At 40.9% G+C, this 17,500-nt stretch overlaps 1 protein-coding gene across 2 annotated transcripts in view; it reads left to right on the forward strand.

The window, feature by feature from the left end:
- Positions 1–17,500, forward strand: part of LOC138018470 (beta-1,4-N-acetylgalactosaminyltransferase 3-like) — a 42,169-nt gene that overhangs the window by 9,953 nt on the left and 14,716 nt on the right. Inside the window, exons 2-3 of one of the 2 annotated variants that reach the window (XM_068865101.1) lie at positions 3,747–4,055; positions 4,894–5,452. The gene's annotated coding sequence lies outside the window, so the exon portion shown is untranslated. Of the gene's footprint in view, positions 1–3,746; positions 4,056–4,893; positions 5,453–14,377; positions 14,849–17,500 lie in introns of those variants that run through there. The other variant, XM_068865102.1, reaches the window with a different exon arrangement.

Raw genomic sequence — 17,500 nt, forward strand, 5'->3', positions numbered from 1 at the left:
TTCGGGTTGTCACCGTTGATGTTGTCGAAAATGTTCGTCATCAGAGGGCCAGAAGCCCCCAGGAGGGGGAGGGGTGTACTGCCATATATGAGCTATATAGGTATGTGCCGCTGTGAAGGGTATGGTTTTCAAGCAGTTTGCTCTAGGATAGGATACATAAATCAGAGCGTTTGTTTCTAGAATTGGATATAATTTTTCACGGAACTGACCAGTTGGTTGAAGATTTTATCCAGACTAAGGAAAGTTGATAAAACCAAATTTTTGTATACTACTTTTCCACCGACACAGCACCACAGTTTCTTTAGAAACTAGCGCCTTCAAGTATAAATAAATCATTTTTTGAGAGAGAAACAATTGTGGTATAGGTTTTGCTTTGGACCTCAGTAGTTTCTGAAAAACAATTACTCTAGGATAGGGAGGGTTTGGGGAGTTTACTCTGGTACGGGGTAGCAAAATTCACCTGAAGCAGCTCTGGTTTAGGCTAAGGGTTCCAAGGTCCTAGAGGCACACCCCCCACACAGAAATTCCTAAAGTACCGTCTCCGGGCCAGAAGCTAAATAACGCTTCTGTGTGTTAAGGCTTGACCAAGCGAATAAGTTGGCATATTTTTGTTTTACGTGGAAACATTTATCCAATCGACGTTAACTTGAAATCTGCGTACTTTGCTTTGTACTCCCTCTTTCATCTGAAATGTGTCACGTGATTTTTAACGGCTAAAAGCAATTGAAATATTTTATCGGAAACGAGGATGGGAAAGTCATCTTATATCAAGATACCTTGCTGTACTACTCCCATCGAGGCTTTATCACTCTGCCTTTTAATCATATGCCCATCTTAATGGCAACGGTAAATCAAAATTAAAAGAAAAAAAAAAAGGTCAAATCACACAGAGGTCACAATAAAAATGAACGATATCACATTGATAGGTATAATTGTACGCAGAAACCCATAAGAGTTGAAACGTGTAACGCGCGTTCACAGCTTCCGAATATTCAGTGCGAACTGATTGGTTGAATGTTTCAGTGCTAAGTACCATATTTGGAAACCCCTCGCTCTTGTTGTTCCAAATATGGTACTTAGCAAATCGAATATTCAGAAGCTTGTTTCCCAACACACAAGGGGCCGTTACACGTTTCTGTTGTACGTTAATGGTGGTTTTAAGCAGTTTCAAGCAAAACTTTGTCGGAATTTTTTAGGGTAAACGTTCCCCCAATCTCAAAAACAAGCGTTATGAAGTCTTCAGTCAAGAAATGTGACGTGACAGACAACTACGAGTGAAATGCATAATTTAAAATAAAAAGGTTAGGATGAAAGTGGAAGTACTTTTAAATGTTCAAGCCTCGATATACTTGGGGAATTGTAAAATGATCTGAGAAATGGTCATACCAACGTTTCGTTCATGTTGCCTATGTCAAACAAGGACTTAATGCAAAAAAAAAATTGTCCCTTCGTTTTACCTAAATTACTCCACTATGTAACTTGATAGTAGTATAATGAAAGTCACCTTTTTATGAAGACGAGTAATAAACTATACTATATATATTTACTAGATCTCTGTTTCACATCATACAAACGAGGAACTTAATTAAACCGGGGTACAACGCAGTTACGATAAACAGACGAAGATTTTGTGAAATATGATGAAAAGTTAAACAAATGGTAAAAATGCGTCTCCACGTCCCCGAGTCCCCACGTCCCCGAGTCCCCACGTCCCCACGTCCCCGAGTCCCAACGTCCCCACGTCCCCACGTCCCCACGTCCCCGAGTCCCCACGTCCCGACGTCCCCACGTCCCCGAGTCCCCACGTCCCCACGTCCCCACGTCCCAAGTCCCACGTCCCCGTCCCACTTTTAGTCACAGCCGAGTAAATCAATCAAATATGGGCGCAATTATTAACAGCACATCGCAAATCAAAATACCCCCTTGCACATTTTTAATAGATCGTGCACAACAGCAAAAACACGTGAAAAGTCAAGTAAAAGACTTGAAGATATCGACGTTTTTTTTGCAAATGCTGGAAAAATCTACAAGTGCCTTTAATCTAACGACAAAGTGGAAAACGTACCTGACTTTGGGATCAAATTTCATGCACTGTCCCACTTTACAGTTAACATTTCCAACCGTTCAACCCGCTCTGCCACCGCCATCTTTGACAAAGGCGAAGAATGTTCCTTTGTTGTCCATATCGAATAGAATTTTGGGTAGATAACCTAACTAGTTCCGAACAAAAAACGAATAAAGTGAAGTGTATACAAAATCCTCCGATTTCTGCAATGGCCGCCATGTTGTGACGTAACACGTAACAATCCTGGACTGTATAACGCGTTTAAATTCTCAACGGCTGTCTGTAGTGACGCGAGCTTGGGCTGCATTGCTTTCTGTAGAGCTTCGAATTTCTGCAAACTGGCGGCGCGAAAGTTGGGGCAAGAGACTGAGGGAACGCTTGCAAGAAGACCCCCCTATTTTTGAAAAACGCCCACCTTTTTATGGTTGACTTGACACACGCTGATTGACATCTTATTAACAAATTAGCCAATAAAAGATAACCATGGCTTCCGACAAAACAAACCGAGTCACCGAGGAAACACCGAGTGATCAACGCAGAATTTGCCAGTGTGATTTTAAATGTAAAATTTGTAACGGCAGGTTCTAAGCCGGGTACGACTGGTTATGTTTCTTCTGAGAATTTGTTTAAACCATCGAAAAGAAACTTACGGGCAAATTCTTGCTGATATTTGCAGAGCGGTTGGAATAGAAGTTATCGAAAACAACAGCCAATTTTCAGAACTTGTAAGCAATCCGTGCGCTCGTAAAATACGAAATTTTGAAAGATATAAACTCGTACAGAGTTCGATGGGTAGTAAGTAAGGCCGTTAAATGCAAATCTCCAGCAAAGCTGACCATGAAACCATTCAAATAGGTTTAAGTTTAAGACTAACGAGGATTTCAGTGCGACTTGCTAGCTATATTTGGGGAGTCAGGGTGGCTTAGTGGTTATCTATCGGGCCTCCCACCACTGTGAGCCGGGGTTCAATTCTGGCCTCGGCCAGCATGTGGGCTCAGTCGATCTCAACCTGACTCGAGGGTTTTTCTCCGGGTGCTCCGGTTTTCCTCCCTCATCAAAATCGACTCACAGCTAATTGACATCTAGCTGTGGTGCTGTGCTCCGACATCAAACATGGACTGTATAGCGGCTGCCAGAGTCGCCTTTGTATGCTTTCAGCCCGATGTCGTGAGCCGCGCCCTTCGCAATTCAGTCCTCGACTGCAAGTAAGGGTGATTAGCACTAGCAATATTTATTATTTATCTATTTTGTTGGTGCAGAGTGGTTGACGAAATGGATCGTACTAAATCTCCTGGGGCCGGTTCCTGAAAGGTGTAATAACTCTATTCCAGGATAAATGTGCCTTATTCCATGAATACCTATATTTCCAGAGTAAATTCTGTTCTGTTAGAATAGCAGATTTATCCCTGGAATAAAAGTTATACTTGGTATAATTTATTCCTCCTTCCAGGAACCGGCCCCTGGTTTTTACAAGTTCTTTTAAAAATGCAGAAATTTTAAATCATAAAATGCACCATAATCAGAGTCACATAAAAGATGTATATGCACACCTAGGGCGACGCTTTTATTGTTGTACACTGTAAAAAAGGAAAGGCTTCGACTTTGTTCTGAATTTCTTAAAGACATCAATTCTATTCATTTGTTACCTTTCTTTTCGTTTTTTTTTTTTTTTGTGTTAAAGACCTTTTACGACTGCGTTGATGATGTCAGGCTCAAGAAAGGATGACCGTAAAAAAGGAAAGCGGAATATCTGTCAGCCAGTTGTTTCTTCTTTTGTGGGAAATACCAAGATAAATCGCGAAAAGTGGGGAATGGTTAAGTCAGTTTTCATCGGCCAGACGGATTGCAAAATCAAAGGCAACGAAGCAAAAGAGACGAAAGTTCAAGCTGATTCTTCAAAAACTGCAACAAGAATAGACGCAGGAAAATCATTGCCAGCATTCACCGCGGATAATTCTGAACGTACAAGACGTCTCGCTTCCCCTATTAGGTATGTAATGAATTTTGTATATGATATAGAGGATATTGCATGGCGGCTTTTTGATACGAATTTTATCTTCTTGTGCTAATAGTATATCAAGTATCGGGGGTAGCACCCAACGACGGAATCTCATGAAATGCCCTAGATTTGCTTAAAATGTTCTCTACAATGCTTTACAAGATCGTTTACTACGTTTGGAGCTCTCCTTCGAAATATTTATCTGTTCGGATGTGTTAGGGGAACTTCATAGCTGTAGAAATTTCTAGGTGGCTATTTGGTCTTGTCCGAAAGTTTTGGCAATCATGACGGGTGACATGGAAAACTCTCTTACGTAGTTGCCCTTTTTGTCGCGAAAATCTTAGGAAACGTCGGTTGTTTTAAAATATAGGCAAGACTCGAACCTATGAATACGCAACGAGTTAAAAGAACTCGAATCCTGCCTAGTACACTAATTACTCAGTCAGACCTTTGGGCCGTTCTAATAATCATCTTTGTTAGGGCGGGCTCATTGCATCATTCATCATCAATATCTTCTTGATGGAAGGAAATACCCAGCAACTAGATATTCTCCAGGTTTTCGAGTTAGCGACCAGGGGCCGGTTCCTGAAAGGTGTAATAACTCTATTCCAGGGATAAATGTGCCTTATGCCATGAATACCTATATTTCCGGAGTAAATTCTGTTCTGTTAGAATAACAGATTTATCCCTGGAATAAAAGTTATACTTGGTATAATTTATTCCTCCTTCCAGGAACCGGCCCCTGGAAATTACAAGCAAACCTCCTCGCTAGTTTGATAATCCACAGTACGTTTTTGGTCAAATCGTTTATTTATTTATTTATTTACAGACTTTGCCAGTCAAGCTGGCAGAGCGCCACAACAGCTTGCGCCAATTACTGTGGCCCCTTTTGTTACCCTCCCAACCATGATACTCAACAGAAGACAGACCACAACACCGGGAACTACGTACCCTACTCTTAGCGACAAGTGTGTGGGTTCTTTTTACGTCCCACAGGATTATAGACATTGAAGGGTTGTGAGACGGGACCTCCGGCTTATCGTCCTTATCCGAGAAGACTTGAAAGTCTAACCATTTGCAGATGTAGTTACAAAGGCAGCACTTTCTCCTCAGTTATTTAAAGACCCTGAGTGTTGGTCCGGCCGGAGTTGAACTCACGACCTTCCGCGTGACAGTCCGGTGCTCAACCAACTGAGCCACCGGTGCGCGGTGACGCGGTGCACGAAATCGTAGATGAAATAGCAAGTAAAAGTGCTTTAAAAAATCGAATAACTTTACAAAGGAGCCGCTTTCTTCTCACAATAATTAAGAGAAGATTTAACAGGCTGCGTAGGTGTCTTCATCTTGTCTCAAGCCATGACATAGGACTCAAGCTTACATCAGGCAAGGTAAGCAGAGAATTTGACGAATTTCCTTGATCCTGAAACGTGGATTCTGATAGTTCGCAGGCATTTTATTAATTCATCCTGCGTAAATAAAGCATCTTTTGCAAGCGAGAGAAAAGCTCACTTCAATTCAGTCCAAAGTTTTCGTCGACAATAAGCGCTGCCAAAGTTTTGTTAAATAACGATCGAATCTTTTGCTTTTAATGAATTACGGAAACGCCATAGCGGCTTCAGCTGACACGTAAATAATATTGAATTTCCCTTGATGGATATTGTCCAAGCAGTCCAGATTTTCATTTAAATTACAGGCTGTCATTCCCATAGAATTCACCTCAACCACTTACTTGATCGCGTATTATGCTTTGAAATGGAGAAATCACGATGATACTCGAGAAGCCGGTTCTTCGTTTTAAGTTCTTTTATTTCGCACTCTGCACATCATGACAAACATCTGAAAAATTAAGCTTTTTCCGAATCCTGTTGGCAAAACGGCCATTACATCTATACAGTTAAAGAGATGGCGCATTGACAGTTCTTTTTTCCTTTTCAATGTAAAACCCGAGACCCGATTCGCTCAGCTTCGACACACGATTCAAAACCTTCCACATCTTCCACCATTGCCTTTGTTACGCTAGAACTCAGGAGAAATATTTTGTTCCAGAATTTGTCACCTGTCAATCATTGTGACTGTGCCGCACCAATCAGAAGCCCCTGTTCGTGGGCGAATAGGTTTTTCAAAAATAGGGGGTCTTCTTGCAAGCGTTCCCTCAGTCTCTTGCCCCAACTTTCGCGCGGCTAGTTTGCAGAAAATCGGTTCGAAGCTCTTCTATCGAACAGGACCGCTTGCTACGCAGGCTAAATTCAAGGTTCTGTGGAGGACGTTAACACATGACGATGAATTTTCAGTTCTCTCTCTACGCTTCCAACCCATTCATATCAGTTTAATTCCTCGACAGTTACTACACGTTTTTAACGCGAAACGACATGAAATAGTTTCTTAGTGATATAAATAACGCGAACTTGTATTTTTAAATGAAGTCCTCGTAGCCGTCGTCGTTCTCATTTCGTAAGCTCCATACTAACCCCGCCCGACAGGGATAAACTTCAGTGAATTTTAGTATTACAAAGCTGTCAGATGCTCAGAGGGCACACTTGTGGTGAAAAGAAGAGTTTGAGGGAACTTGAAAATTATGAACATGTCAGCTCAGAAGCCAATGTTTCTCGCTTCTCTTTTATTTGTTATTCTTCGGAGACTGGAATGCTGTATTTCAATACCACACAATTCAGTACCTTCCAAGAGATTATGAAGGTAAGAGAAGTAATCCCTCATACTGGCCCTATTCCCATCGTAATCCCTGTTAAGTTATTTTTAGATCTCCTGCGAAATCCGGTATTCCCACGAGGGTTAACTGATAGACAATCATTTTTACCAATGTTGACAGCTGAGCAAATTCCCACGCAATGATCGCGTCGTTCGCGATCTACCATCAAACAAAAAATGGCGGAGGATGGTGAGACAAACGCGTATATACATTTTGTGGACGAACGTGACTTGTTGACTACACAGTTAAGCGATTACAATGACTTATGTTTTGAAACCTGTATCTTGGAAGGAACTAGTTATGTAACCGACAGGATTTTGTACAGAATGGCAAATGGACGACTATAGTCGATAAGTACGATCTCTCTGACTTTAATAAACGCATTCTCGGTTTCCTTTGCGGGATTAAAATATGATGACTTCATTCTTATATGGTGATAAAGTAGACAGATAGAGCTCAACAACAGTACCAAACATGAAAGGAAAACTTGAATCAAGTGTCCGATAAAAATTTTTGAACCCGCGTTATCGGATTCAAGTGAATTTGCAAAGCACGTATGTTAAATATAGCTGTCTCCTTAAAAAAAGATTTAACACGGTTTCGTATATGGCACAACCTTGAATGTGGTATCATTACAAACTAGACAATTAAGCGATTTCAGTTATAGATTTTTGAAACCTGTATCTTGAAAGGATCGAGTTTTATAAGCGACAGAATTTTGTAAACATTGGCAATTCGCAGACTACACTCAACAAGTAATATATCGCTGACTTGGTTAACGCGTTCTTGATTTTCTTCGCGGGATTAAAATCTGACGACTTAATTCTTAGATATTCATAAATTAGACAGATATCAGACATGAAAGGAAAACTTGAACAGACAGTGCGATAAAAATGTATGAACAAGTGGTATCGCATGGAAGTAAATTTGCAAGGCACGCATGTTAAATATACCTGCATCTTTCAAAATTATTAAACACGGGTTTCGTACATTGGACAGTGTTGAAATTGGTGTCACTGTAAACAACACAGTTAAGCGATTTGAATTATATATCTTTGCATCTTGTATCTTGAAAGTAACGAGTTTTATAGGCGACAGAATTTTGTACACAATGAAATATCGCGGACTACAGTCACAAAGTAACATATTCCTGACTTGGTCAACGCGCTCTCGATTTTCTTAGCGGACTTAAACTATGGTGACTTAATTCTATGACATTCATAAATTCGACAGCTAACGCTTTCAAACAATACCACACATGACAGGAAAATTTTAATTGACCGCACGATAAAAATTTTTAAAACCGTAAGATCGGATGGAAGTCAATTTGCAACGCACGCGTAAAATATAGCTCCCTCTTACAAATTATTTAACACAGTTTCCTACATTAGACAAACGTAAAATTGGTATCAGAGTGAATTATACAGTTAACTGATTTCCATGATATATGATTGCAAACTGTATCTTGACGGGGACGAGTTTTGTAAGCGACAGAATTTTGTAGACGATGAGAAAGTGCGCACTAAAATGGACAAGTAACGCAATGCAACCAAGGTAAACATATCTGCGTCTGACAAAATTATTTAACACGGTTTGATAGATTGGAAATTTTTCAAATTGGTATCACTGTAAATTAGACAGTTAAGCAATTCCAAGGATGTATGTTTGAAACCTGTATCTTGTAGACAATGAATTTTATCAGGCCATGAAACTCAATTTTGAAAACGGTGAGTGGCATCGTACAGAATTTGCTGCACTTTCCCTCCTCCACGAAACTTCCACGTAACGCGCGCGGTAACATTATCCGCGGGAAAATTGATATCATCTAAAAATAACCTAAGAGGGATTACGATGGGAATAGGGCCAGTATGAGGGATTACTTCTCTTACCTTTATAATCTCTTGGTACCTTCTGATTTTCTGTAACACGTACCACAGGCAACCCAGTGTATGCTTCACGGAAGCATCTCGTTAATTTTTATTGTGTCGGTGAAAGTCTTGCCTGTCACTCCCCTGCTAAGTGGTGGCTTTGTGCATAGAGCCTTCTGCACGTATTTTCTTAGGATCGAGAGGGTAGTGGGAAATGCGTAGATTTCTCTGGTGGACAAAGTAGAACGATTAACTTAACTGACAATGGCGTCGAAAGTCATGTAACGCGAATGGCGTTTTAGTGGATCTTTGAACAAAATGTACCCTTATGAAGCTCAATAATGGCAAGTCAATTGAATATACAGGCGGTGGAATCTTAAAAGCGACGAGTACTGGACTTCGACAACAATCTATCGCCCGTCGAGCCGAAATCAAAGTGAGCTGTATTTACCTGAAGTATATGGTAATTTGACACGCACGCACGCTATGAAATAGGAAGAGGTTTTCGCCTCTAAGAGCAAGTATGTTGTTTGTTTCAATAAATCTTTCGCTTGAAAAGGATTCTGTGGTATTTTCTGCCTTTGTGAATTATTGCCAACGAGCCAGCCAAGCGAAGACGCGAGGCTGCGAGGCGGCAGCATTATAGAGCCATGCGAAAGTACTGTGCAGGCGGAAAAAATCACGAGTGATCAAGAGGTCTGTTTGTAAGGTAAGATTCCTGAGTGTAAGGTAAGATTCCTGAGATTCCAATGACGTAGTGAAAATTGACGTCAAGGCCGCATGGTTTTGATTGTCGATGCTCACCGGCTTTGGCATTCATAGAGTGGAGTTGAGACCAAGTTGAGGTAAGAAAAACGTCATTTTCACCCGTTTTTGTAAGTTTTATTTGTTTTTATTACCAATTTTACGTGATTGTACTTAAGTTAAGTGCCACTGTGGTATATTTATCGAGCTACAGTCTCAGACATAATTAGTTGGGACACTTCATGCGAACGTCCTCTATTCCTTTCTCGTGCGTCCCCTGGCCCTCTAAATGTTGTTTGTCGCAGTTCAGTCACCGAATCTTTCACAGCAACGTTGAGAGGGAAGGAAGAGGCATAAGTGTCCCAACAATTATGTCTGGGACTGTGTAAAAGAGGAATTCTTCGTATGTGAGTACTCGGTAGCTGTATTGGCGGGAAATCGTATCATACTTGTGTGTATACACGTATCAGAGTGACATTAAATGCTGGGAGTAATGAACGATTGTAAGCTGAAGAAGAAATCATTACACGAAATAAGTGTTCCCTTATTTTCTTAAAAGAGTGTAACGTTAACATTTCATAGACAAAACGATAAAGATATCAGCGGTCACGTTTGGGTTGAAGTAGCGATTGTGTGATACCTCAACAGTTTTTCACATGGTAAACAAAGATCTCTGGGTTAATTGAAAACAAATAACACGCGCTGTAGTAGAAGGTGGTTGTAGGTTGTTACTATTCCCAAAAGAGAGGCGGTGTTTATTGCACAGATACGTCGTACTACGTTTATGATGGAGTTTATCAATAGAGAGGCTGAAGCATCTAGCGTCTGTGATGAGGATGATGGCCGTTGCAGTACAAGTGAGAGTTTGAGCGCACGAGATGTGAGGCGAGTTTACCTCATTACTTATAGTCAAGCAAACAGAGACATTGTCCCCACACGCGAAGCTTTCGCGCGTATTGTTTTAGACGCATTTGAGAATGCAGTTCCTAAGTCCAATTGTACAGTTATCCATTGGGTCTGTAGTCAGGAGAGTCATGTTGCTGGGGGTGTCCATTATCCTATGGCCGTGAAACTGAGTGCTCGGAGACGCTGGCTGCGTGTGAGAAACTATATTGACCAGGAGTACGGAGTGAAAGTGAACTTTAGCGACAGACATGAGAATTATTACACTGCCTGGAGGTATACAACGAAGGAAGATAGTTTAGCTGTACATTCAACGAATCATCGCGATCTGCAGAATATTGGGGCACCGATAACGACGAATGCAAGTACCGCATTTCGGGCGAGTTGGGTCGCAAATGGTGCCGACGGTGGGAAGAAAAAGAAGCGGAAGAAAACACTTACAGTGTTTGAGGTGTTGCAAATTGCAGTTGAAAAAGGCATAAAAACGCGTTTACAGCTGGTAGCGTTAGCGAGTCAACAAAAAAGAGAGGGCAAAACTGACCTTGCCGAATTTATAGCAAACCGAGGAGCCAAAGCTGTCGAGGAAGCCCTTAGTGTAGGCTGGGAAATGGAAAAGGCTGAGTTGGACTTGGCACGCTCCAAATTAAGAAGGGTGGAAATTCTTTACCGTGAGATCGGCAGCCCATGTGTTGAGGGTTGCGGTGGCAGATGGCTGGAGATGGCTGGGCAGGTTTTGCAGCGTAATGACATTAGCCTCAATGACTTTTCGCAGGCAGTCAGAAATGTTTTGGAGCGAGGCCGTGGCAAGTATAGGAATGTCTTTTTGAAAGGACCCGCGAATTGCGGTAAAACGTTTCTTCTGAACCCGTTAAATATCGTGTTCAGAACTTTCACAAACCCCACTACCACGACATTTGCCTGACTCGGCGCAGAAACAGCAGAAGTTATATTTCTCAATGATTTCCGCTGGTGTTCTCAGATCATACCATGGCACGACTTATTACTGCTCTTGGAGGGGCAGAAAGTCCATCTACCAGCCCCAAAAAGTCATTTTTGTCAAGACATCGAGTTTGCCTCGGATACGCCTATTTTTTGCACAAGTAAAGAAGAACTGAGTTTGGTGAGAGGAGGAGTGCTTGACGAAAGGGAATCACAAATGATGAGAGTTCGGTGGAAGGTTTTTGCCTTCCACAACCAAATTCCCGAGGAAGAACAACAGATTATCCCTAGTTGCCGTCATTGTTTTGCGGAACTGATCTTGCCGCAAGTCTAGTGTACAGATGGTGTCACTGTTCAACGGGTCACCATAACGGGTCACCATACTTTGCAGGTACTTTTTTCAAAATTCCCCTTGCATGTACAATGCAACACTAAAGGACAAGAACGTGGTGATTTTACTTAAGTGAAACTGCTTATTTTCATTCCATGTATTCCATGTTGATACATGAAGGACGAGTTATTTAGATTTGGAGCATGGTGACACGGTTGTTCGCTTAATAAACAAACGAAAACATCTGTATTGAATTATACGATGGTACCCGTAGACACGTGAGGTACAACATCTTCTTTTGGGGTTGTAAGGGCAGGTTTTAAGTCGTTTGATATGACTTGCCCGTTATACGTCTCCTCCATCATTTGTGGCCAAGTATTCTGTTGTATTACTAGTTCTTAAGCGATGTATTTTGTTAAAAACATTCCGAACTGGATGTCACCATTTGGTGCAAAGTGAATTAACATCGCGTGTAAACATTCTAAGACCTTTGAATGTCACACCTGCTTCTCGAATGATGTTGTAAAAGTTATTTGTGTTTTGCTCCCCAAAAAGCTGTTTTATCCATGGCAGAAAACGATAGATAATATTGAGCATAGCTGGGGAAAAAATTCTTGAACCGTTGTGTGCACGCACAGAGACATAAAGAAAAGTTGTGTTAAGTGCTTTAACTGTATTATTCCTTTGACTGAGACAGTTTTATTTCCGGTGCTTAACGTAAATAGTTCTCCTTACCGGGAAAAGGTGTATTTCATTACAGCAATTGTCAAAGATTGTTTAGGTTGTTGATAAATTAAACATTTAGTATTTTATGCGACCCCCCTTTACAGCAATTAGTTGTAAAATACGCTTAGGCATGGATGATATGAGCTTATTGACAGTATCGATTGGTACGGAATAAAAGGTGTTAATAACTCGGGTCTTAAACGCAGGATATGATTCTCTGGTAATTTGTTGCTCAATAACTTGTTTCTCTAGTTTACGAGAAACCATAGGGAACAGGTTTTCGTGGCAAAGAACGTCAGCACATCTCGCAGGGAACTTGAGTAAATTTGCACGGGTTCTCCTCATGGCAGCTTTCGCCAAAGCGGAATTTTGACATGGACAATTGTCTTGAATAAATAAGTTCTCATTCCCCTTATCTGACAGCGTAAATATCGTCGGAAAATATTCATCGATGAAATTGGCAAAAAAGCGCCCCGTCATTTTTTCATACGGATGACAAAGAATTACTCCTTTATCATAGGAGATAGCTACTACAAGTCTCACATATTTTCCACCTGTTTCTTCTTTTTTCCTTTGGCCAAACAACCAGTTGTAAGGCCTTCGCCTCGTTTTCGCCAAATTTGTTCCTTCGGAGCCAAAGCCTGGTCTAAGGGATTTCTCTTATACGCATATGACACACAATCAAGATAGAAAGCCACACGTTTAGTCCAGATATCAGAACCGTGATCTTTTTTCATTTGTCGTGCAAACCTCAGCCTTTTCTCATTTCATATCGAGGACCGTCAAGACACCTCTTTTACGCGCTTGTAGATAAAAATATCCTTGAGAATTTAGGAAACGGGACACTGTTCTCACTGATACCTTTTTGGAAGAAATTCCAGCTTCTTGCATAATTCTTTCACAGGAAAAGTTGCTCTCTTTCTCTCGAAGTCTTTTCATGGCTCTCAGAAGCCGTCTTCCGTCTCTCGAACTTAATTTGAACGGTCTTCCCCTTTGTCCTTGTTGTTTGTAACATGCTCTCATGGCAAGAATGCCTTCTTTCTTTATTATCCACACGCTTTCCCTTGAAATGTGGCACAGTTCAACAACTTTCCGTATGGAGAAACCCTGAATTGTACACAGATAGTACACACGTGCTCTTGTGACACTATCAATGGGAAATTTAAAGACCATGCCGCAAACTCTCTATGGCAGTATTTTAAAGCTTGCGCTGAATACACTTTTTGCGAACTGGATATTGTTAACATTAAGGGTTTCTTTATAGACATTGCTTAATTCCTCCCCTTCATTAGAAACAGAACATCCCTAAACAACGGCCTACATTAACTGCGCCCCCTTGTGACCCCAGCACAGTCTTATGTCGTAATGTGTCAACACCTACTCAAATTCTTTACATTCCTTCTCCAACACAGTCTCAGACATAATTAGTTGGGGACACTTCATGCCAACGTCCTCTATTCCCTTCTCGTGCGTCCCCTGCCCCTCTCAATGTTGTTTGTCGCAGTTCAGTCACCGAATCTTTCACAGCAACATTGAGAGGGAAGGAAGAGGCATAAGTGTCCCAACAATTATGTCTGGGACTGTAGCAAGCTCGACAATCGGCCAGCGAGCCAAAAGAGTACTCGGCCACGTGGCCAAATTCGGCCAGCGTGCCAAATCCAGACAACGCCAGCGGGCATAAAGCAATCAAAGAAACTGAGAAACCTCTTTAAACTGAATTGAATCTACCTGGTGATAAATAACGTCGTACGCGTCTTGGAGAGTAAATTTTGACTTTGCATAAACAAGAGTTGGGCGATTGTGATCTTTCTTTTGACTTCGCTCATTTCATTGTCAAACTTTATAACACTTGACAGAAAAAGAACCCGGTATATTGCCATCATTTGACTCAGATGCTTCATTGCTTGGCGAGTAAACATGCCACGGTAACTTAAAGGAGAACTGAAGGCAAAAATTGTTATTTTTTGTAACATTTTTTTTAGAAAGTCTAACATCAATAATGTCGAGTTTGGATAGTTATTCCTGTCCGTTTCTTGGTTTTCCCGAGAAAATTAGCTTTGAAACTGTGTTTTTCCCGCTTTTCGGGCCTTTTCATTGCGGGCCCGTAATGCGTGTCAGTGGTATGCTATGAAGTATGATATGGGGAACACTGCATTCGTAAACAGGAAGAAAACAGGCGGTATCAGCTGAAACTTGTCGTTCTGTTACGGATTTCCTTCGTTATTTCCAACATGAGCGGTGTATTAGCCAACCTATCTTCCTGGTGAAGAACCAGTTGACTCGGAAGAATAAACTGGCGACAAAGGAGACAGCGGAGCCAATTTTGATAACAGAGTTGGAAACACCGAATGGTGCATTTGTGGGGGCAATTGTCGACGGCCGATGAATGTTTTTGTTGTCAAGAATTGGAGGCCCTTAATCAAAAGTTCGACGAGTCGGGGGTTGAATGCATAACTGACCACGCAAAGTTTTGAATTGTGTGTGTCGATACGGACGTGCTAAATACTGCCCTTGTTGCAATTCACAACGCACGCTGTAATCCCTTACCGGAACCCATCGAGAACAGGTTAGTTCTTTTGAAAATCTAGCCGCGAAAGGTATTTGTTACTGGGTTGCCTTATGGCAAGCTCAGTCGGAAAATGGGTAGATTTCCGTTTTCTTTTTTTTAGTATTTTTTCCGTGTCGGTAAAAGTCTTGCCTGTCATAGAGCCTTCTGAGCGTATTTTATTAGGATCGAGAAGGTAGTGGAACTGCGTAGATTTCTCTTGTGGACACAGTAGAATCATTAACGTATTGCAGCCTGCAATGGCGTCGAAAGTCATGTAACGCGAATGGCGTTTTAGTGGATCCTTAAACAAAATATACCCTTATGAATCTCAATAATGGAAAGTCAGTTGGATAAACTACGGAGGCGGTGAAAACCAACACCTGGAATCTCAAAAGCGACTAGTAATGGACTTCGACAACAATCTGTCGCCCGTCGAGCAGAAATCAAAGTGAGCTGCATTTCTAAAATAATATTTACCAAGTGTGCTGTTATGTAGAACACTGAAACCAAATGGAAAATTCTCTGGTAACTTATGGGTTCAACAAAGACAGAGAACGAATCGAACACCTTAAGTGGATCCGTGGTCAAATAGGAAGGGGTTTTTGCCTCTAATATATAGCAAATATGTTGTTTGTTTCAAAAAATTGTTCGCTGGAAAAGGTGGCCTTTATGAATTCATCATGTTTTATGATATGTGTGCTGGATAGTTTTTATGGCAATAGTAAAGCATTTTCTTGTTATTCAGGGAAAATGTTCTTCAGGAAAGGGTTTGAACCTGAAGTACATGGTAATTTGACACGATGAGTTTCTTGTCTTCACGCACGCAATGAAATAGGAAGAGGTTTTCGCCTCTAAGAGCAAATATGTTGTTTGTTTCAAAAAATTGTTCGCTGGAAAAGGTGGCCTTTATGAATTCATCATGTTTTATAATATGCGAGCTTAACTAACTGGATAGTTTTTATGTCAATAGTAAAGCATTTTCGTGTCAAAATGAGGTTAGCGTTTTTCTGTTGTGCTAACTTAATTAAATATAAATATACATTCTGCCTCGTGAGTTTGTTATTCTCGTTAACCAGCAATGGAAAGTCATTCCAACGCGAATGGCGTTTTAGTGCATCTTATGTTGTTTGTTTCAATAAAATGTTTCGCTGGAAAAGGATTCTGTGATATTTTCTGCCTTTGTGAATTATAATATCATGTTGTGTATTGAATTTTCGAGCTAAGGTTGAAACGTGATACAGGAGGATATTTTTAGTATTGCTGTGTAAGCGGGAAAGGTTTCATGAAAATAAACAGGTCTGTTGGAAGCGTGCTTGAGTTTCAACAAAATGAGCCCCAAAATCAGCAAAAAATTGTGACGCCGGTGAATAATAAAGTAGCTGCTATTTCCAAAATGATGGAATTACCTGGTGATAAATAACCTCGTCTTGGAGAGTAAATTTTTGACTTTGCAGAAACAATGGTGGGCGATTGTGATCTTTGTTTTGAATTCGCTCATTTATTGTCAAACTTTATAACACTTGACAGAAAAAGAAACTTACTAAAACCCGGTATCTTGCCATCACTTCACACAGATGCTTCACTGTTTGGCAAGTAAACATGCCGCGGTAACTTAATCACGGCGCCCGCTGAATTCCGGCGATGTCACTTTCGATTTGCAATTTATTTGTGCAGCCAAAACTTACAATAACAAAATTGAACGTAGCAAAAATCTCCCAAATTGTTTGTCGCTGATCGTAACTGTTTATATTCTATATTCATGGTTGGTTCAAAATTAATGTTGTTTTCATGTAGTAAATATGTTATTTTCGAGCGACCGTCCTGGAAACTTCCTTCTGCTCTTTCTAAAAACTGTGTATCAATATTTATTTACTTTTGCATCAATATTTGTTTTTGCATAAAGCAAGCTAACAAAATCTGTACCTTGCTGAATTTGCATTTGTTAACGTTAATAGTATTTTCGGTCCAATGCTTCTGTTTTACGAAGGGGTATATGTCAAATGCTCAGAGGGCACGCGTAAACTTGTGGTGAAAAGAAGTTTATCAACATGTCAGCCCAGAAGCCAATGTTTCTCACTTCTCATTTATTTTCTTCAATCTTTCTGGGTTCAGTACTTTGCTAGTAACCACATGTCTTCTCAGGCTATTTACCCAAGGCTTCTACCATGGCACTTAACTACAATGATAGACAATACCAAAACAATATCGTGCACTGTTAGAGCTACATATTACGCAAGGACAGATCTGTTTCGTCGTACCTGTGAGCCAAAGGGCCTCTGCTGGTATAACTTCTGGGTGACCCCTTACATGGTCTTAATGACCCCCCAACTTGAAAAAAATTGTCTGGAACTGTTCACATACCACAGGCAATGCAGTGTACCCTCACGGAGGGTCTAGTTCATCATATAATTCGCATATTTATGAGCTCTTCTAGAACATGGCGTTTAGCAGCTTACCGTCAGTTTACTTGGTGGGTTCATGGTGTACTGGGAAGGAAAAACCGGCGAGTGACTCCAGCGTGCGTTGTGAAAGCAATTAGAAATGAATTTCCAGAGGAGAGTGAGGAATATGCCGGATTCAAACCGACGGAAATCGATTTAAATTACATTTTCTAGAACAAGCAATAGTGGATTTTAGCATGCTTTATTGATATCGACTTTCTAGAAAATT

Source organism: Montipora capricornis, chromosome 10 (genome assembly GCF_036669925.1).
Source record: "Montipora capricornis isolate CH-2021 chromosome 10, ASM3666992v2, whole genome shotgun sequence".
NCBI lineage: Eukaryota > Metazoa > Cnidaria > Anthozoa > Scleractinia > Acroporidae > Montipora > Montipora capricornis.